Here is a 22,173-nt window from a genome sequence, read left to right as displayed (position 1 = left end):
GGGAGAGAGAAAGATACTAAGTTGTAACCAAAGTGTGTTTCTTTCTAGAAATCACTGTAGGCTACTCCACAAAATGTTAAAGAAAGGGTTGAAGTTCTGTGAAATCTGTGAGCTGAAAGAGAAGATTTTTTTAAACCACTTTATCCGTCTGCATTAATATGAAGCTACAACCAGCGGGCGGTCAGATTAGCTTGTAGCAAGACTGGAAACAAGGGAATACAGCTAGCCTGGCTGCGTTCAGAGCTAACAAGATTCACTAACTGAATCTCACCAATTAACACATAAGACGGAGCCTGGGCCTGACTGTGAATTTTTTTTGTATTTAAACCAAGATATGTGTTAATTAGGGAGCTGAGTAGAAGGTTGCTGTGTGGATTTTGCTAACTTTGGACAAGCAGCTAGCCGATGTATCGACCTCTTGATATAACCCATGGCAAAAAACAAAACAAAACAAAAACTCCATTAATGGTTTTCAACTTAAAATGATTGCAACTGAGCTATTGATTTCTGCAGTTGTTTGAATGTTTAACAATCCGCTGTAAGGTATCAAAGGAGCTATGCTATATTTGCCTAGCCAAAATTAGCATTTCAGCTGTTTACTAATCAGTCAAAGCTCAAACTTTACTCATTTACTCACTTACAGTTGTCTTCAATGGTGAAAAAAAGCAACAAAAACTTTTGTATTACTTCTTTTTCTTTCACTTACTTTCTTCTGCTAAAGTTAGCATGCTAACCTGCTAGCCCCGGCCCATCACTTTCTAACACTGTAGTTGTCCTGAAGAAGTAGCGCTGTTCAGTGTCTGTTAAAACCCCTTGTCTTATACATGCAACAATGGCTGACGCTCTTGGCAAGACTAGTAAGTGTACAGCTGTTATGCTAATGTTAGCTACACTGCAATAGTAAAACTTACAAATAGCTCCTTTAAAACCTCTTATTTAGGGAAATACACTATTTAAAATGCATGGATGTCTCCGGAAAACACAGTAGGAGGAAAAAAAGTGCTTTTATGATGATAATGCAGTGCAGGAAAGTGACGAAGAGCCGCTGAAGACATGAATATTGCATTGGAAGAAGCAGGGGGGGGAGGACATGCACAGCGTCTCAGCAATCGCTACATTAAAGGGAGGTACATAGACATTGACTGTACGTGTACACACACACCAGCTGCTGATCAAGTATGACCCGCCATGCACACAGATAAATATATCTCAACAACGCTGTGAATAATTAAAGTTACAGCTGCCTGAGTTCGGAGCAAAACAAAAGCAAATATACGTCCTAATGTGGCATGCTGTTGTGTGAACCTACTTTTAATTTATTCAAAAAAGAGGCACCCATCCACAAATGGCCTAATTAATGCTCTTTAATGATTCTAAGAGCAAATTAATGAATGTATGTGAAATTGCTTCAGGTTAAAACCATTAATAATGAGATGATTTGAAGATCTGGCATGTAAACACATCATGTTTTTGCACCATATTCATACTTTACAGTTTCAATGTGCTAAAGTGATGATGAAATGACTAAGTGATGTTTTCATGCAGCTTCAGGAGCGTTCTCACATGAACTCCTCACCTGTTGGGACAAATATGGCCACACACACACACACATCTGAGCAGCTACATTTCCAGCAGGTTGCCGTTGTCTTGACAACAACAATTTGCACTAAAGGGTCAACAAATTTGCCATTATCAGGCATGCACTACATCAATGCAATGTGTGCCTTCGAAATAATTCGGTCATTTAGAAGGTTTTGGCGCTAGCACCCTTGAGCCAGGCTGCTTTGGTTCTGGCCGTAGTTGCCCCGAGTAACAGGTCAACAACAACAGAGACGCACAAAGTCAACTACCTCTGGATAGGATTCAAATTCGAGAACGCAGCTGACATCGGCCAAAAGGATTTCACTCCCTCCCCATTCAAATGACCTGCTTTGCATCATTTCAAGCAGTTTGGGCAAGATCACACTATGAAAACAAATGGCAGGGCTTTAAGATAACAGAACCAAAACTTGGCCGGGCTAATGTCATCACAGCCCATTATGGTCAAACTAACCTGAATGGAGGATGCTATGGGCAACCATGTTGGGTATGCAAAGCACCATAGGAGGGTGCAGAGGGCTGGAAGGAAGTGTTCATGTTGGGTTCACATCTTGGTTGCAGAAAATGCTATCACACAAAATAGTGCATGCAATTCACAAGCAGCATTTTGTAGCTACTCCCTGAAGCAGACTGGATTTAATACAAAGTGACCACAAATTAGGCAAAAGAAGGTGCATCAAATGAAGGTCGTAATTCCACGTCGAGTGCCATTAGGATATTTACCGTCAAAGCGGCTCCCACCTTTTAATTCATTTGACATCTTTCAGCACTAATACAGTATCTGATTTCTGAGAGGCTCCAGTACACGGTCACACAGCGTGACATCAGGAGGAAAAAGCAGCGGGTTGCAGGACAAGTCGCTGAATTGGGTTGCCCCCCCGGAATGGAGACCGAGGCCATTATGTCTGCGCCAGATTTACACTTCACATCTGAAAAGCACAAGCCAGCGCCGCGTACAGCCGCCTCCCGCTGCTCTCAATGTTATTCAAATGACGACAAAATTCTATTTTCACCTTGTGACTATAATGTGACCGTTACTCCTGTGTCAGCAACATTTACCGTGCGGGATGTGCTGACGAAATGGCGAATTAATAAAAAGGAAGAAATGGGATTATCCCTGGAAGTGTTCGTAGTTGCCGGGATTGAGCTCAAATGTGGCTCCCAATTATTCTCCGGTGAAAACTCCCATCACATCAGCCCCTGCTGAAACAGTCGCATGAGGCGTACGAGCCCCTGGGGCCGTATCAAAAAGGCGATATGACACATTCTCCCACGGTGCCAGTTTTTATGCCTTGATCTTATTGAATACAATGGCGTAAAATAACATAAAAACATGAACAGGGCCTCGAAACCTGTGAACAATGTATGCACGGGGAAAAAAAACTGATGGTAGGAAAAAAAATATGCACTGCCGCAAGGAAGTAGTTAGGAAAAGAGGAAAGGAGGGGTGGAGGCATGGAGTCAGATGGAGGGGAAACAGGCTAGATGGATGTAGCGGGGTGTGTTTGTGTGTGTGTGTGTGTGTGTGTGTGTGTGTGTGTGTGTGTGTGTGTGTGTGTGTGTGTGTGTGTGTGTGTGTGAGAGTGAGTGAGTGAGTGGGGATGTCGGCAGGCAAACCTATCATCCACGCAGCCCACCAGTAAACTCTGGAGGGCAAACAATCTCCCTAATTGAATTCAATCCAGCCTCACCACAGGAGGCAGCGTGGCTCCATTCACTATGGAGAGGGAAGGTGGATGTGGAGGGAAGAGTTAGTGTGTGTGTCGATTGGACGAGGAGGGGAGGGTTTAGGCTGGCATGACAAGTGAGCAAGAGATGCAGACGGGGGGGGGGGGGGGGGGGGGGGGGGGGGGTAAGTTGGAGAGGCAGAGAGCAAACACAGGGCTGTAGAGGAACAACAATGACAAACAGACAGACAGAGCTGGTTGGTGCATGGAGGTCTGGGGGGGGGGGTAAGAGACACAGGGCGTGGAGAAATGGAAGCCAGCTGCGCTTTTGCATGATTACACTGAAAACATCATTTGCATCTGGGAATGAAATCCAAACACGAGCACGAGCTTGATGTGGTAACCAACCTAGAAGAAGTAGAAGAAGTAGAAAAACTGTAAAAAAAAAAAAAAAAAAAAAAGAGAAGCCCTCCTTGCCCAGATTTGCATAGGATGAAGATGAGTACCCATCATTTTCATAAACATCCTATTGCATACAAAGAAGGAGCCCGATTGGCCCACATGAACGCTTTTTCATTATTGTACCATGTTGGAGAAGAGGAAGAGGACGGGGGCTTGTGTGTGAACTGTGGGATCTGCTGCGGATTTATTTGCAACTTGTAATGAGACATTTTCAGCTCCGTTTATCAGGACTGATGCTGTGATAAAAAAAAGAAAAGAAAAGTACAATACCTTGGTTTGAAGAGGTGAGTGATTCTCTGTGGTTGTCCTCACAAATCCAGTGTATCACATGCCAGGTAATAAAAACATGTTCTGCCCTGGAAGGAAACACAAGAGAGGAAGCAGAGTTAGGAGCGTTAGAGAGCGGGCGACACTCATTCCGTCAAAATAGGTGACAGGGGAGATAATTAAAGAGTCCAGCAGCAGGAACTTATAATATCTGCCAGCTTGACTTTAAGTCACCGTTAACAGGCCTGCGCACATTTAAGATTTACTATGATAACGCGCGGAAAACTCCCAAAATCACATCTTTTTAATGCCTGGATTGTTAGTTTATCACAGCCGCATCACACGCAAACTATATTTTTCGCTCTCTTCTGGGACGGCCGTTAATATGTGGCATCTTCATAAATTTTTCAGCTGTTGTCTGGTTCGCACGCTGGTGATAGAGCCGGATTGTCTGCTGTATGAAGTGCTATTCAGGTCACATCAGCTTTTAATGGCTGATTTATTAGGCCCCAACAGGGGCTTGGTGATGGGCCGCAGGACAAAGAGCCTGTTTTAAACTGCATTAACACTCCGCAGTAAATATCCCATACAACATTAGCATTTTGATGACTGCCTCCCTCGCTCACCTTTTGCGCCACCCCCCCCCCCCCCCCCCCCCCCCCCCCCCCCCCTCCCCCCCCCCCTCTGCACACTTTGCCCTGCCGCTCTGCCACTTAGCCTTTGTCTCAATCCATCTCTCACACATGCCACTTTCTGTCTTTCAGCCTGCATGTCACTCCGCTCATTACATTTTTCTACAATAATACTCTGAATAAACCTTCGCCAGGCTGATGTGAGCGTAAACGCTGCATGGGTGAAGTGGTGAAGCTTAATTATGGATGAATTAATGGGCAACATGTACAGTTTTTTTTCACAGCGGAGGGAAAAGAGTGTTTCTTCCTTTACCTGCAGCGCTGGAAAACATGCCACCTCGCTCCCTCACCTTATTGTGATGCAAACTATCTTTACATGATTTCTAATTAAATCTCACCTGCAATAATAAAAGTGATGAGCACCAACACTTCTGTAATTGAGGTGTCTGTAGCAGGTTATGGTCTTGAATAATAAGACAAAATTAAGAAGGATTAATCAGTGGTACTGTGTTTACTATGCAAATTAGGCTGATATTGGATTTGAGGGAATTAAAACACCTTAATTTCTTTTCAACCTATTTTTGAGCTGTCTGTCACATGTGAACCTACCTGTTAAAAAGCTTTAAAAACGACCTAAATGTTCCTAACAAGTCATATACAGAATAACTGATAACTAACTTATATTAAATAAACAGGTGTCGTTTGTGGCTGCCATCAGGGTTGATTTTGTGCACGAGTGTGCCAGATAAAACATTTTTGGGGGGATTTTTTTCCAAATTGATGCTACCAAAGGAAAAAATTTAATCAATTATATTGCCAAACTTGTACAAACAAACATGTGGGCACAACGGCCCCACCGATCTTGGCTTTCCAAACACTTGCCGGGGTCGTGCTTCATCAAATCTGTTGTTCATTATGTTTGATGGGATTGGAGGCTTTGGCGGAGAAAGCAGATGCCATAGGTCGACGCAGCCTAACCGCCGAAGCTAGTTTGGCCAGCGGAGCATCTGCCAGTCATTTAGCGGAAGCCTGGAAGTGTTTGGAAAGGAACACAATTGCACCATATTGTAACAATCCTGAGCACAAACTGTTGCACAAAGGGAGCGGAGAGTTCGCAGACAACAGAAAATAAAAGTTCTATCCCCCGGACAGCTTAATGGGCCCGAGCTGGTTTTCATCATCTGCTTTGCACTGGACCCTGTTTTTCCTTCAGATCTAATTTTGTAATTGCAGCAATTGTCCTGATCTTTAGTTTTACATATTCACAGCTCTTCTGCCTGGTCGTCCTCGCTGAGCACAGACACTATCAAAGCCAAATTCAAACCTGCTCTCTTATAATCACTGCTGTTAAAGTACTGGCATTAGTCGGGAACTGAAGCTTCCAAAATATCTTCAAAGGCGCTTGGACCAGAGAAATGCACACCAGGCAGTTCCAGGCACCTAAGGCAATCTTGCACCATTACTACTAGGATGTTCATTCCAAAGATATGCCATTCCTCTGAAGTACAAGGCATGGATGACCCAACATGACACTGAGGGAGAACACATGCTTATTAATGCCAAGATGCTTGTTAATGAAGGCAAAACCACTGAGTTACTCTGGACTGTGCTGTTTTTTGTTTTGTTTTGGGGGGTTTTCTGAGCAATACTGTAGTATATAGCTATATACTGTAAGTCTGGATTTGTGGTCCAGTGTACATGTACTGAGCATAATCTCAAAATTATCTGATTTCTAGGTCAATAAAGCCTAAAAATATATTTTAAAAAAACGGTTAAACAATTCAGTTTCATAAAGTGATATTGTATTTTTTATTGTACATTCAATCTGTGCTTTTATATCACATTGTTAACCTTTCACTGACTGTGGAGGATATGCAACTGGTCAGTAAAGCTATGTTAAAGATTTTTGTTGGACTGCCAAGTAGCTAGCCAGGAACACCTCATATCTGCGAGTGAATGATTCCCCATTGATGAAATGTACACAGACACACACACACACACACACACACACACACACACACGGTCCTATCAGAGCCTCTATGGCCTCTTTTCTTCCACATGTTACAGCGCGCTCTGTTTTTCCTCTAGTTCCCATGGTGCTCAGAGTGTTTTCTAAATTACAAAGTGATGAAACACAGCCTGACTATCTTGCTGTCGCTGCCCATGAACTTACACCCAAATTTGATTTCACACCCCCCTAAAAACAAGTGATTCACTGTGACAACAGTATGCTGGATATCGCTGCCGAGCATCGGGCCGTATTCTCTGACCACTTCTCGACAGTAACGCTGCCTGTGACAATGGGAAGAGTTCCGTCATGCTTCCTAAATGCTCATTTCAATAAAACAATAGGATCTCAGCTGTCAGTGAGTTTCCAACAACTGATCACATGTAACATAAACTCTATAATGGATATGGACTCTCTCTCCACAGGGCAGCAGCTGAACAGCTGAAGCAATTATTACATGAAGTAATGAAGTAAAGTGAAATGAATGAGTTGAGTTGAGTTAAGTCTCTGTTGATGACTCACTTGACTCATTTACATTTGTATATACTTACTAGCAATATCAAAATGTCAAATAATTCACACTACCTATAGAACATTTTAATAATAATAACATTATTAGTCTGATCTGTCATTCTTTAACTTAACTGTCCTCCATGCTCTTGACTACTGTAATGCTCTTTTCTCTGGCCTTCATCTTGTGCCGCTACAATTCTGATCAAAACTAGTGAATGCAATCATATAACTCTAAGCATCTCTCCACTGCTTGCCTGTCCAGGTCAGAGCTGATTTTAAGATTATTCTTTTAACTTATCAGGCATTAAATGACCTTGCCCCATCATTCTTACCTATGTGAATTACTCACACCTTATATTCCACCTCGGTCTCTTCGCTCCCTTAACTCACATCTTCTGGTCATTCCCTCAGTCGATAAAAAAATCAGTTAGTTGCAGGGCCTTCTCCTCCCACACCTACTGTATCCTTACCTATGGAATAGCCTCCTGATATACTAAAGAATCCACCTCCACTGCAATACTTAAATCACTTCAAACATACCTTTCTCACCAATATTTTGGTGGAACTTGAGTTTCTAATTGTCCGGTCCATGTCTGTTTTTTCTTGTGTGTTCTTTTGCTTGTTTGGCCTGTCTACTTTTGCCCTTGATTGATTGATTATATTGTAATTGATTATTGTAAAGTGAGACTAAAAAAATAAACTGAACTGATCTGAACTTTATCTAATGACTGTTTTTATGAATCAATTAGACTCCAGTTATATAAATATAAACAGAACAGGAACTGGGGTGTGAATCGGACCATTTCAATAGAACAGGTCAGGACGAAGAATAACCTCTCTGCCTCCAGGCAAAAACTTTGACATTGTGGTTTTGGGACATTCTTGAAATTCATCAGCAGCGGCTTATCGCTGTGTGTCAAAAAGCCCTGCTATCAGGAGACAAAAGAACATATGAGGAAAAGCACTGGACGCATGCAGCCGCTGTACGGCTGATCCAAGTTGACAGCCTGTGGTGTGTCTCTATAAAAGCATTTACTGAGGCACGGCACCGTGGCCTGCCCAAAGCTCATCAAAGACTGGCTTATTTTATCAGCCAAGTGGAAAATGTGCTGAGAAAGAGGGGAGAGAGGCAATAGTGAGGAAGTCAGCGAGAGTAACTAAGCTATTGTGCCCATCGCTGACCCAAACACCCGTGTTACAGTAGTCGCGGCCGCTCACAACAAAAGCCCTAATCGGCGGAGCAGGGCTCGAAATTAAATGACCCTGTGGTTGTGACACTGTAACTGACGAGCCGGCCTATGCATGCTGAGGCCAAAGGCAAAGGAGATATGGCTAATGAACAGAAAACCTACTGAAACAGTGGCGTCTTGTACAAGCCAGGCCCAGCATCGGGTAACCTACATCCCCTCCATGTGAAGTACTCAATATCCGCCATTAGCACTTATTCATCTTCTTGCTGCTATTTCATAGATTATACCACGTTTCAAAAATGAAGCTCCACTCTGTCACAGAAACAACCCCGGCTCTATAAAGTCTCCACTCGCGCCCCTCAGGTAAACTGCACTTCCAGTGGAACACACCATGACTTCCCAATGTAACGATTACACCTCTCATGTCGCGACGACGTGTCTGCGTATATTTTCGCACACACCTAAATCCACGGCGACACCTCGGGAAGGTGAACAATTCATCGCCGCGTCAAAATATGAAGTGTAAATGAGTCTTTTGTTCATGCAATGTAAATTTTAACATATTATATTGCAGTGCCGTTGCCTGTTAAGTAATCATAGCCAGTCAGGGAGTCGGGGAGGGCGTGGGGGCAACGGGCAGCATCTATAATGCATGGGCAGCATCCCTACCCCCAAGGGTCACATTAAACTCAAGGAAGCTGATAACAATTGACTGAGGATGCTGGCAACTGCAGGAGGATTATGTATAGTAACGTGTTTGCTTCCTCATTCTTTAGTCTGACTCTAAATCACTGCCTCTTCACTTTCTCAGTGCCCACTTCTTTCTACATGTCCTCTATCATTACCTTTCTTTTTTTTTTTTCCTACACTTCCTATTTCTCTCTTGCACTCAGACTTGGCATACCAATGGGAAGGGGTGATGGAGAATATATAGCACGTTACACTGGAGTGTGTCCCCGGAAGACTTCCTCATACGCAGACTCTAATTGGCCCTAATTGGAGATGGATGAACCCTGGGATGTGAGTCTGTAGGGTGTTCTATGTATCGCATGCATGTGTCCATTTGTTTGTGTCTGTGGAAGGATAAAAAAAATAAAAAAGCAGCCATGAAGACACACAGCCCCCCAGAATAATGCATTCAGCTAAAGTGGTACACAGCACCTCCTTTTTAAAATTTCATACGTGGGTGTATGCGAGCTCATGTGTTTGAATATTTATGTAAATATCGTGTTTTTGTAGTCCTCGGGCCCTAGATTGCTTTTTCCCAGCCAGAACGGGGATTTTCTGTTATCACATGATCTCACCAGCAATCCGAGCTCAAAGTCAATACTTAAAAGGCTTTATGTTTATCACGCCCCAATACTAAATGCATGAAATGTATCGTCAGAAAAGAAGCTGTCAGGATGCCATACATTCACACGGCAATTTTCTCCTCTGCTGGGGCCACAGAGCTGTTTACCTTAGCGGGGGAATATCATTATGATAATCACGCTTGTCTTTATTTGGAATACATACATATTCCCGCCACGATGACCAACCTTGCAGGAGAACATAAAAGTCAATAGAGGGGAAAATTGTATGGGTGACACAAGTGGGACTTGACACCATAGGTCCTTCACGAGGGTGCACGTTGTGTGCATGTACAATCAGCCGTTTAGCTTTTTTTTTTTTCTCCTTTGATGATAACACCACACGGAGTCCCATTTGTTCTGTGAAGGGTTACCGGCCAAGGCCAGGGAGACAGAGAGAGAGAGAGAGGATCTGCCTGTGGTGAGATGCTGCAGATATCAGAAAAAAGGATTACCTTCGATGGGCTGTGAGTTATATACTGCTCTTAGAAATGACAATACAAACAATGTCTCTTTGACACAGATTTGACAGAAAGTCATTTGCAGCTAATTTTTTTTCTTTCTTAAATCAAATATCAAATATTTTTTTCAGACTAACCCAGAGGGTATTGAGTTTATTAAATGTCTGAGAAGAAGTTTCGGTGTATGGTCCCAGAGTGCCGTCGTCTTACTTATTTTGACTGAAAAAAAAACTGTTAAAAAACTTAAAGGGATTTGGTTTTATAATGATGGACGACAGGGAAAAGTTACAAACTGTTGCTTTGTGGAGAACCTTCAAGTATTTGTTATTATTCTCTGACAACACTAGTTCCAAAGATTGATGGCTGCAACAACTGATGGTTTTGTTTATTTTCAAGTTTTAGTATCAGTTTGGTTTATAAAATTTGATAAAATAATAATGACAAATCTCCATAATACTGACATCCCAAAAGATTTTAAGGTGTCTGTTTTTCAAGCACCCAATGGTTCAAAATCCAAAAATATTCATTCCATTATCACAAGAGACTAAGGAAACCAGTTATATTCACAATCCAGGAGCTCTAACCACAAATCATTTGTGGCATTTTTGTTATTCTAACAAACAGCTATGGTTTGATCAAAATTGTGGTTATTGTTGTTTTGATACAGAAATCATCCCGTGGTTGAACTAGTCTTTAAAATGCTATCTGATGGATTCTCACTTCAGTCCTGATGTAAAGCACACATATGTTCTGTATGTGAGCCTTCAACGCTCTCCCCCTCAACTTCAAAACAGAAAATCTGCAACTGATTGAAGACGTGGATCGAGTTACGGTTTACTTCTCAGTCCTGTTTCCATGTGCGAGCATGTGCAACCCAGCCAACCTCCTGTGCCCTTGCCCTCCCCAACCTGACAAATATGGAACTTGACCCCTTCTGAATTCTGAGGCCGACCTGCACACTGAATATAACCTTGGCATAGGCGAGGGGAGTGAGGTGTGTTTCCAATAAACTCAAGTCTTTGTGTGTGTGTGTGTGCTGAGGTGTGTATGCACGCTCTGTTTATGTGATTTGTGCATGTCTCATATCTGCATGTGTATACATATCTGTGTCGTTCCATCAGTCTGCATAACCACATGCGATCATTTGTGCACATACGACTGCGTTTGTGTGCAGTGCAGTGCGTGGGTGCGTGTGGGGTTCAGTGACCATGTGTGCGGCGGGGGGGCTCTGGAGTTTCTCAGCACCCAAGGCGCCAAGGACAAGGCTTGACAGGTGTGTGGAGGAGCTAGTGGTCTGGGAGCAGCGGCACAATGTGCCCATTCAGGCCTGGAAGGAGACAAGCGAGATATCGCAGGACCCCCGTGAGGAGGGAGGAGGGAGGGGGGCGTGGGGGCGGTCATCTGGGGGCACGTCAACCTTTCACTGTGACTACAAAGAAAGACATAACCATAACTGCATCAACACAGTAATGGGCTGTGTGACCCCATGCTGGCTGGATGTCCACCGGTATGTGACGGATTTATGTTGCCAGCAGTTACTTCTGTGGACGGAGTCGGAGTCTTCTGAGATACCTGATGCTGAGGCTTTTATGTGGAGCTATGGTGTGTAATGGGCGAACAGAGGCGAGTCATACCGGCCAAGCGTGGAGACACTTTGGAATTACACTGATAATGTAGCAGAGTCCTGTTTTTATCTACAGTATGTGGCAAATCGGTGCTAAAGGAAAAACACTGAATGGAAAAAAAAAAAAGCACTAAAAAACAATTTCCACCATCATTTATTTTGGTAAAGTTAAAAACAACAAATGTAACCACTTTGACTAATTTCTAATTTATTTACATTCCTTATTTACAAGGATGAACAAAGTGACCACTGAGGTGGTACAATTTTATATTATCTCTGAAATTAATAACCAGTGAGCATAAAAAGTTGTTTTTTATTTTTATTTTTTCCATCTTATCATTTAAGTACTTAGATGCAGTAACTGAACAAATACGGCCCGATGCATACCAATGCACACAAACATGCACCTATATACTCATACTAAGTTTTTCATTCAACACGACAAATCACTGCTATACACAACCTAATTGCAGGATGTGACAGAAATGGCCAGTGGCTTGAAGAATTACATGTCTGTATGGTCCATACGTCCTTAACGCGCGTCCGGCAAGAGCTTTTAAAACACACACAATGCCACCAGCACTGCTATCCAAGCAGAAAATTGGACAGCCATCCTTCAGCTCCGACATAAATCTGTGGGGTAGCGACACGCATCGGAGAGCAATATAGTATAGAGCGAGTCTCTGCTGAAACCAAAAAGTAATTGAATCGAGGATGAATATAGACAGGGCGGGATGAAGAGTTGAGGCAATACGCGTCGTAGGAATTTGATGCTCCGTGAGAGGATGCAGGATGCTCAAAGGGATCGGCAACAAATTATCACAGGTGAAGGAAACTGCAGGAAATGGCGCCGTTTTTTTGCACGTGAAGCTAAAAGCAATGGTGGTTGCTCCATAAACCTTCACCCCATCCACACTTTATCTGCAGGAATTTCTTATGCTACATCTAGTTCCACAACTTATCCAGCACCAGCGAGATAACCTTACCCCACACACACTGTTGCCACATACTACAGTACACACCACAGGTCTGTGGAGCTGTGACCTCTTGAGTCCCAAGGCTATCTGGCCACTAAATCACATTTGTAGAGTCATATTAAACACGTAGCCCTGAGGAGGGAAAAGGCTCAGCAAAGAATGATAGACATCTTTCTATCACTGAAAGCCTGCACTGCATTAATTCATGCTAGAGGCTGATGTGATAGCATGTGGCCATCGACTGCTTTAATGTCACAGTATGGGCTGTGGATAGGTGTTCAATTCTTCGCGGGCGCAGCCAGCGATAAGGGTCATATTCTCGATGAGTCACATTCAATGAGCAAATGGGACTGACGTGAATGGATGGGGAAGGAAGCAGTAGCTATCCTTGTTAATGAATGGCCGCTGTGAGGAGGGGGGGGAACTGTGTGTTCATGCTATAAATTACACGAAAGGGCTGAATAGAAGAAAGGTGGAGTAAAAAGCTTGGATGTTTTGAACTACATACAGAACAAGGTATGGATATCCTTTATATAACACTGTAAATGCAGCCATGAAGCCCATATCCCACCTCCCACGTCAAGACTCTCACCAGATACCTCAAATATAGTCATCTGAACAGACTATGCAAAGGGAAAAAAACGAGGTGGGGGTGGGAGAAGAAACCAGAAACAACCATAATGGTAAGCAGCAGTCTGCTGTGGTTACCAGTGCTAAGGGTTCGACTTCACACTAGTGGAAACTTAGATTTTAATTTGTTTTGAATGTTCCAAAAATCTTCTTGTTGTTATTTTCTAATTTGAACATATTTTAAACAAGACAACAACAAGAATTTGTACTTTAGGAATAATGTCCTAAAATACTGGAATGAACTATAATTTATGTCCAGTGACAAAGCAGGAAGTAGTGTAGCCTTTCAGAAGCCAAGTGGAGTAGGTGTATAGAATGACTGACTGTCATGTCAAGTTAACCCCCGCTTGTAGACACACAACTGACCATGTTTATTAACGGTATCAACGTCCCTAACCATGCCTTACTTTTGTAACTGCTTAACCATTACCATCCCCTCAAGCAGATGCTTTAGTTTCCTATCGCCAACAGTTTATTTACATGAATCACAATCTTTTCCTAACCTTTACCATGTAGAAATGTTATAGAAAGCCAAATATAATCCAGGTTTTTGAAGAATCGGCCAATACTAATGCTCTTGTCTGGAAACAGCATTGGTCGCGTTTTACACCATGTTACATTATATTTATGCATTCTTATTCCTGGATGACAGGGTGAAATGGAGAAAAGGCTGCTGAATTTGGTTATTAAAGCGATCCCTCTGACCTCTTTGCTTTTACCTGTTATGGTATGTTGTTTTTGTTGGGCCATTTAAGAATCAGGTCAGGAGTCAAATTTCATTTTAACTGGGCATAATAATTCATTCCAGCTATCCAGTGGAGGTAACAGTATAGCAGGCCACCAAATGGCAATCCTTTCCTCAACTCTCAGAACCTATACATGGTGACAGTCAGCATTTTTCTGGTTTCTGTTACTTAGGTCACGTATAGGTCACAAATGAGATTTTAGAATCAGGTTCAGAGGTCATGAGATTGGTTCAGCATATTCTTCATGCCATTAAAATTGTATATGGGCATTTGAAAACAAACTGCCGGTGCATGGTAACAGACACAAGTAGACAGATGGCCGCCGGAGTGGGGTTTCTTATGCATGACGAATTGTCGCATCTGCTGGTGTGACTGTGCAAAGCTTTCGGTCAGGGGAAGTTCTCAAGAAAAGGAGGAGGAAGAAAAGGGAGGAAGCGTAATCTCAAAACAAGCCAACAAAAGCCGGGCTGTCATCTGTTTCCAAAGAAACTGATCTTTTTATAGTCCGGTGCCATTTGAGGTAGCCGAGTCGGACAGGAAACCTGCGGGGACCCGAGGGCAATCAAGGTGGCAGTCACTCTCCCGATACCCAGGTGAGAAAAGATTCTGCCGCAATAAAGGCTTAAGACCACTGGAACAGCGCCTGAAATGGGCCTAAATCCTCAGGGGAAAATCTGTAGGAAGAGCTTAAAGGACCCATCCACAAGTCTTGCCACACCTTGTCATGCAAGTTACAAAAATCCACACCAAAGGTTGGTCAAGGTTTGTCAGATGTCACAACAGATCACAGAAACCATCCCAACTCTCTCAAGGTAAAGTGGCTGTGTGGCCTCTGTCCAGACCGGCCCCAGTGCCTGAGTTTGGTTCAATGGCATTCTCTAATTAGATGAGAAGGATGGTTTGATGTACATGCTCTCATTGTATTAAAGAGAAAGCCGAAGAAAATGGCCAAGCGTGGACCAATGCCCCCCACCCCCCCTCCATTGTTTGTCTGCAGTGCAGTGATGGAGAAGGTTACAATTGTCTCTCCCTCTCTTCGGTGCGTCCAAAGATGCGAGAGAAAAAATCGATGAACAAAAAGCACTTCATTCCTGGTCAATTTCATCCTTTGCTGGCAGTATAATTAAAAGTGGCTTCGACGGACTTTCCAATCCAGATTTCTCCGTCAGCTTGGAGGTGGCCTGACTCAAAGTCATCAGGGCTAAATTCAGGGGAAAAGGTGCCTGTTTGGATTGTTATGGCAACATGTAAACAGGACTCACACTGCTGAAGATTGTGCTACTGAAATCATTGAGCGGTTTGTTTGTACAAACAGAAACATATGAGAAATAGGTTAAGACAACAAAGATTTGGGGGGTTAATGTGTTTAATTATTATACTATCACAATTTGATTTTCCCATTTGAAGATACAATCAAACAATAGGGGATCATGGCTTGAAGCTATTGGCACAGAGACCCAAATCAAAGCCCATTTAATTTCCATTTCTACCAAAGCAACATGAAGAGCCAGAATCATTTTTACACACTTTCTGAAAACTGCACTGATAACACCAGCTGAGAGACAGAAATTAGCAAATTACCTGTGTGTCATGGCTGCATCCAAGCTGCTGGACCAATTATTTCTGCTCCGGTGAAATTGTAAAGGCCTTTCCAGCTGTGTTTGACACAAAGCTGGCTTAGGGGGGGGGCTTACTACTGACCAAAAACATAAACAAGATTACAGGAGCCTAACCTTTTAAAGTGCTCATGAGTGACAACAGAACCCCCCCCCCCCCTGCTAAATGGACCTTTGGTCGGCAGCCGTCAAAAGCGCTGGATTGACTCTCCTCGGCTTTCCGATACCCCTCAGTGGAGACTGAGCCGATAGGAAATAGTGGAGCGGAGCGTTCCTTGTTGTCAATACCAATTAATAATAGGCTGCTCATTTGTAGAGAGTGCATCGCACATAGGGGAGAAAAAACAGAACAATACAATAAGAAAGAGAAACTGCATGCACAGGTGTAATGAAAGCAGATTACAGATATCTGCTTTACTCCAGCATTCCACTGATGACTTCTCCGGCTGCAACTACACCTACCTTATTAATCATTATGGGCAGAAATTCCATAAAGGCTTGCCCTACACTGACCTGAGTGAGCTCATTGTCTAGTGGCATGCTGTAGTTTTATATTTTCCAAGTGGAACTAGTATGCTACTGTGTTAAGCTACGTGCCCTATGTCGCGCTGACTTTTAGCAACATTTATTATGTATGAGAAGGTAAAAGGGGTCCATGAGAAGATTATAAAAGCTTAACATTTTGATGAGATTAATCTAGCTATCAATCTTTGCATGCATACAGTAGCGAACCAATTACACTGTGGCAGTCGATGACTGTGTTCTGAGCTGCTTGGGAACCTTTAAAGCGGAAAAAAAAACATTAATTGGGAGCCGAATTATTCCTGCACCATCCACCATAAAAAAATGTATATCAGGAGCTCGTCAAGTGGACTGGAGAGGTGCGGAAGCGGCGACTGCAGCTATCAATGCAGCCTCTGTCAGAAGATAGAGTATCACTGTGAGGAACAGGAAGGGAGTGGATGTCAGTTGACTGGAGAAGAGGATCTGACATCTCAACTCCCACTGTCTGTCTGTCACTCCTGTCTTACCAATGATGTATGGATGTTATATGGCACCGCTCCCCCAGCAGAACCAGTCAATACCACGGTGCCCAGGAATGCCAGAGTGAGACAATGGGAGACTGTGACCCTTGTTATGGAATGACAAAACTCCATGAGGGTGGAGGGGGGAGAAAGAACGGGGCTTGCAAGTGGGAGGTGTTTTCTTAGGTCAATATTTCAATGTCAGCAGTTTTGTTGTGCTCTTCTACTGATTTAATGGTGCAAAAATGTCTATAGAGATGCTGAAACCAAGCTCATTCACATCCCATGGCTTATAACATTGTCATATAGGAGAAGATAGGGATGCACATGATTAACAGTTTAACCGTTAATCGATGACAAGAACTTTGACCGATTAATACTACCATTTTTTCTCATTTTTTATTATTAGCTCCTTCTGTCGTTAACTCATGTGGGCGTGTCTTCAGTCTTCCACGGGCCTTCAGTCATATCTCCCAGGAAAAAAAAGTTTCACAGGGCGTAACAACAGAGCTGCGCGGAGAAAAAAAAAAAAAAAGGGTTGTCACTGTCCCCTTCAGCCGGTTCACCTGCAGCTCCACAGACCAGCTGCTCCTCTCTCTTCAGTCTGGTGTTTGGCTGCACTTTGTATGAAAACTATTCAATATTGGACGATCTAACCTCCATATGAGCATGATCAGGCAGAGCACGTGTGTGTTAAAGTGACTACGAGGAGTTTTGGAAAGCAAAGTGTTTTCACACTACATTTCCCATGAGCCTCCGCGCGCACGGTGAAATTCTTGGACCAGGGCAAGACAGACGCAAGTGAAAACATTTAACATTTAAAGGAATGTTTTCATTCAACAAGAATGAAAGTCGGAGGTTGGAAGACGATTCAGTTCTGACTATAAATGACGATCCAGCGGCGTTATTCCCATGAACCGCCGGGCAGCGTCCGCAAAACCGAAAGTAGGAAGTGCTGGGTGAGCCAACCACTAAATAATAATATCAATATAACTATAAAGACAAAACGATATATTTATCGAAAATTAACCCATTAACAAGTGGGTAACGTAGATTCATCCACATCAATATGAGACTCTTTTATAACCAAATACAAACTCCTCGGGGTCTCTTTAAACTTAATATTCGGTTAACGAGCATCGGTTATCGGAAAAAAAATTCTAAATGTGCATCCCTAATAGAGGATATATCATTCTTTTAGATATTATCAATAGGTCATGGACATACTATTTCATTAGTTTCCATGGCATTTACACAACCTGCTTACTGGTAAACAAGACAAACCTTTCCACATGTGTATCCTTTAGAAAAAGAAACATATTGAAGCGCTAGATAAAGCTATCAGAATGTGTCAGTGCTGGAGGTCAGTGTTGCCACGGCGCTACCTGATCTGTATTGTCTACGGGACTCTTTTGCTCATGCGGTCGGACAATGAGGATCATTTTCTCGACTGATGCCACACAATCCCCGTTAGCGCCTCAAGGTGCGTTTGCCCTTAACAGAAGGGAGAGCTCTGAACAACAGCCAAAAACCTGCAGCCCCGCCGTACCGAACGCTCCATCCCAGCCCTTCAACCAAGGTGACGTCCCCGTGTAGGCAGACCAGAAGTGGAAAGCCCCCCCACCCCCCACCCAGCTCGCCGCCCGTGGGGCCTCCGGTTGCTGCCTGCACGCCGGCGCTGTTATGGGCTGCTTATTATTTGGCTGAATGAGCTGCGGCGGGGCTCACGGGGATCGCTTCTGACATAATGACTGATTACAGTCTTGTGGCTCCCCTCGAAGAAATCCCACAGTTGCCACCGTTGCGCCGCGGAGGCTCAGCATCACAGGCAAGACCAACGTACAAAGTGGACGGGATGAGGGGGGGGAGAGGATGAAGGGGGTGGCCGGTCTTTTCCAGTGACAGCGTAACTGCTACCCAGTCCTCCAGCTGTCAAGACTGACAGAGACACTGGTGGACAGTTGGGTCATCAACCCACTTGTCATCATGTGGCTTGTTAACAACTGCTTCTTGTGACTAAATGGGAGTAAAATGAGATATTTTTATTCCTAAAGCCAACCTGCAAGAACTGTGACTAAATAATGATGCATGTTTTTTAATTCCCCCTTGAATAGCAAGGGGCACATCTACCACTTCTCCTCCCTGCAGAAATGCAACACATACTAATGCATACAGACATTAAGCCTATTAGGAGTAATATGCGTGACATGGACTGTCCATAATGCGGCGTAGCGTATGTGCATCCTTACATATGTGTTCTAGGGATGCGTTCAGGTGCCACAGTAGTCTGAAAACAACTCAAAACCATCTCTGTCAATAGCTGCCGTTCCTGAACAGCCAGAGAAGTCGTTCCGTCAGCACTTTTCAAACGCCAGCTTTCAGGCAGTCAATTAAGTTCAAGGTGAGACAAAAATGTGTTGTCATTTAAACGGTTTTGCTCCACTGGGGCGGTGCATCAATTCAGTCATCTCCATTCCAGAGGTGACAAAGGGCTGGCAGGGAAGTTTATATTTGCCAGTGTATACACAGTTCTGCTGTCATTATACCAACCTGAGATGAGGCAGGATAGCAGGCGAGATTTAAAATGCACCGCTCCTCGCGAACACACGCTGGTAAAGACGGGAACGAGCAAAAAAAAAGGAGTGCTCTTGAGGAGCCTGCTGGTTGAGACGGTCCTTCCTGCCAGATCCCACCCCCCTACTCCCACACTCCTAAATCCAATCCTATCTTATCGATTAAGAAAATCAATCTGGTCTAAGTCACAAGCACAGAGGGAGATGCTGAAATGCTGCAATACATTTTGAAGTCACCGGAGGAATCAGATTCTGATCAAGTCGACGAATACACCCCGGTGTAATGCATGACAAACACTCCTCCTCTTAATCAAGAAGCAGGAGAAGAGGCCTCACATGTTCGGAGTAGAAACGCTTCATTGTGGAGCTTTCCACCTGTGTGAAAATGTTGTAATTATCTGCCAGCAAAAATGGCTTGTTACCTCCCGTGAATCGTATCAGGTATGAAGGAGGAAATGGTATTTTAATTTAAAAAACATGAAGATACTGTAATCAACATTTCTGCAAGGCACTCAAGCTTTGTGTTCCATTACCAGAAGATTTCGTACCGGAGGGCTGAGAGTGTGGCATGAATGAAAAAAATCTGAAATTGAATATTATTCCAAAAAAAGCAGTGGAATCTCATTAAAACTTGTGTTTGTCAGTCAATGAGCTAACAGATGGATTACTGGACAGTTACAAAGGGTTAAAGGTGTCTTAGGTCAATGTTGATGTTTCTCCGCGGAAAGTGAAACGACCTCACTGGAATGCAAAATGACTACAAAGACACAAAATGACTTTGAAGAGATGCCCAGGAATGACTAAAGGATGCAAAACAAATATAAGACAGACAACAGAGTGATACCAAGACAAATTTCAGAAATAAATCTATTTTCCCTATGATCTGCAGAAAGAGGATTGTTGAAGCAGTCTTGGACTATGGTGATATTATTTATAGGAATGCTGCCCTTTCAACTCTTTCACCTCTAGATGTGGTCTATCACTCTGCTCTTAGATTCATTACCGGCGATAGTTATAGCACTCATCATTGTAATCTGTACACAAAAGTAGGTTGGTCTTCCCTGTCAGAAAGACGCAACAATCACTGACATCTCTTCATCTTTAACGCCATTACGGAAAAACTCCCACCATACATTACAAAACTGTTAGATTTAAATCAAGGTTCATATTCAACTCGCTCCAATGACTGGCTTACTTTTAAAGTCCCCCGGGTACAAACTCAACTTGGTAAATCTGCATTTTGCTATGATGCCCTATTGCCCTTGCCTCCTGGAACGATCTTCAACTCATACTTAAAATCAATGCTCCTCCATCCTATCAGCATTATAAAAATATCATCTCAAACCTCTTTACCACAGCCTGTAACTGTTTTTAAATTTTGATATGAATCAGATGTATTTAACTTTTGTAACTGTGTTTTATCCTAACTATATGTGACTTGTGCTGTGCATTGTGTTTCGCTTTGAATATTGCTGTGATCTCGACGACATTGCAAATGAGGGTAAAACCTCAATGTCCTTTCGAGAATAAATAAAGGTTTGAAATGAAATGAAATGTATTTGTATAGCTTGTCTCAAAGGGCTTTACATTGAAATAAAAAAAAACATACAGTAGCATTATAACAACATCCTCTGCCCTTAGACCCTCACACAGGACGGGCAGATGTGCAATAGATGTTATGTACAGATGAGAAAACTGTTTACAATATGAAATATGGAAGAAACACTGAAATGGAATTATTCAGTCAACATGAGCTGATGAAGGCAGCTTCTGGTGCGCAGGCCGTCTGTAGAAAAACAGACAACTGTAAAAAGACCCAGAACAACTACAAACCAACACCATACAACCACAAAGAGATGCAGAACAACTGAGCCGGGCGGAACGTCCAAAAGAGCCACAACATGACTAAAAAGAAACAAAAAAAACATTTGTACAAAATGTATCTAAATGGTGATGCTATGTGTAGACATTCAATGCATTTGTCAGTCTGGGGCTTTTGCATAGGAGAGGTAAGGTGCTCAGCATGACTGCAACTAGGAGCCCATGATCTCAGAAGCTGTCCAATCTAAGCAGCTGCACTACTTTATATCACCTCATTTCTACAGAGCATTGTTTTGACACGACTAAAAGGTTTATTCATGTCAATTCTCTCATCTACCTAATATGATCACATAAAAAAAAAACGCAACCCATGAATAAAGAACATTCCTCTTTTGCTTCATTGCGGTCGTGGCCGCACATTTCTGACAACTGGTGAGCCGGGATCTATGTGCAAATCTGCAGCTGATATTTGCAGATACAGCAGCCTGTGAACAAGGAAGCTATCTTCATTTCTCTTCGCCGGCCAATTAGTGGTCAGATCAGGAGGTCCCAGTGGTTTAGGGAGGCGTAAATACTAACCGTCATTTCCATTCATTTGTATGCAGCTGCAGGTGCACTACCTCATTATGTATTCAGGCCCAAACCTGCCTCCCAAACAGGCCATAAATTAACTTCTTTTAGAGCTTCGGCCTCAGAGAAGCATTGCATCTTTGTTTGAATCCTCTTCACTGGTCTAAAGTTCACGGTGGGGGAAAAAAAACCTTTGTACAAAGGAAAGCCATCAATATTGTTGCAAAAAAACTTGGTGTCATACTGTAAAATGCACATAGACAAATGTATCAGATTTTACAGAGTAGTAAAGAGGTTGATATACTGTGGCTCCGTCAGGCTTTGTCAGTTTGATAGCTTTTGGATACCTTTTAACACCACCAACAGGGTCATAAGAGTGGCTTGGATTGTTTTAAATGCTAAGTTGACATTTTTGCTCCATATCTGCACTCCAGCTGAGAAAG

The 22,173-nt window shown here is 43.0% G+C and overlaps 1 protein-coding gene across 1 annotated transcript in view; it reads right to left on the bottom strand.

The window, feature by feature from the left end:
* LOC311002080 (adhesion G protein-coupled receptor L3) overlaps positions 1-22,173 on the bottom strand; it is a 224,850-nt gene that overhangs the window by 193,501 nt on the left and 9,176 nt on the right. Inside the window, exon 2 of the mRNA XM_083993299.1 lies at positions 3,999-4,084. The gene's annotated coding sequence lies outside the window, so the exon portion shown is untranslated. The remainder of the gene's footprint in view (positions 1-3,998; positions 4,085-22,173) is intronic.

The sequence above is a fragment of the Trachurus trachurus genome (assembly GCF_905171665.1).
Source record: "Trachurus trachurus genome assembly, chromosome: 18".
NCBI lineage: Eukaryota > Metazoa > Chordata > Actinopteri > Carangiformes > Carangidae > Trachurus > Trachurus trachurus.
Note: the sequence above shows the minus strand (reverse complement) of the source record. Positions and strands in the feature narration are given on the sequence as shown.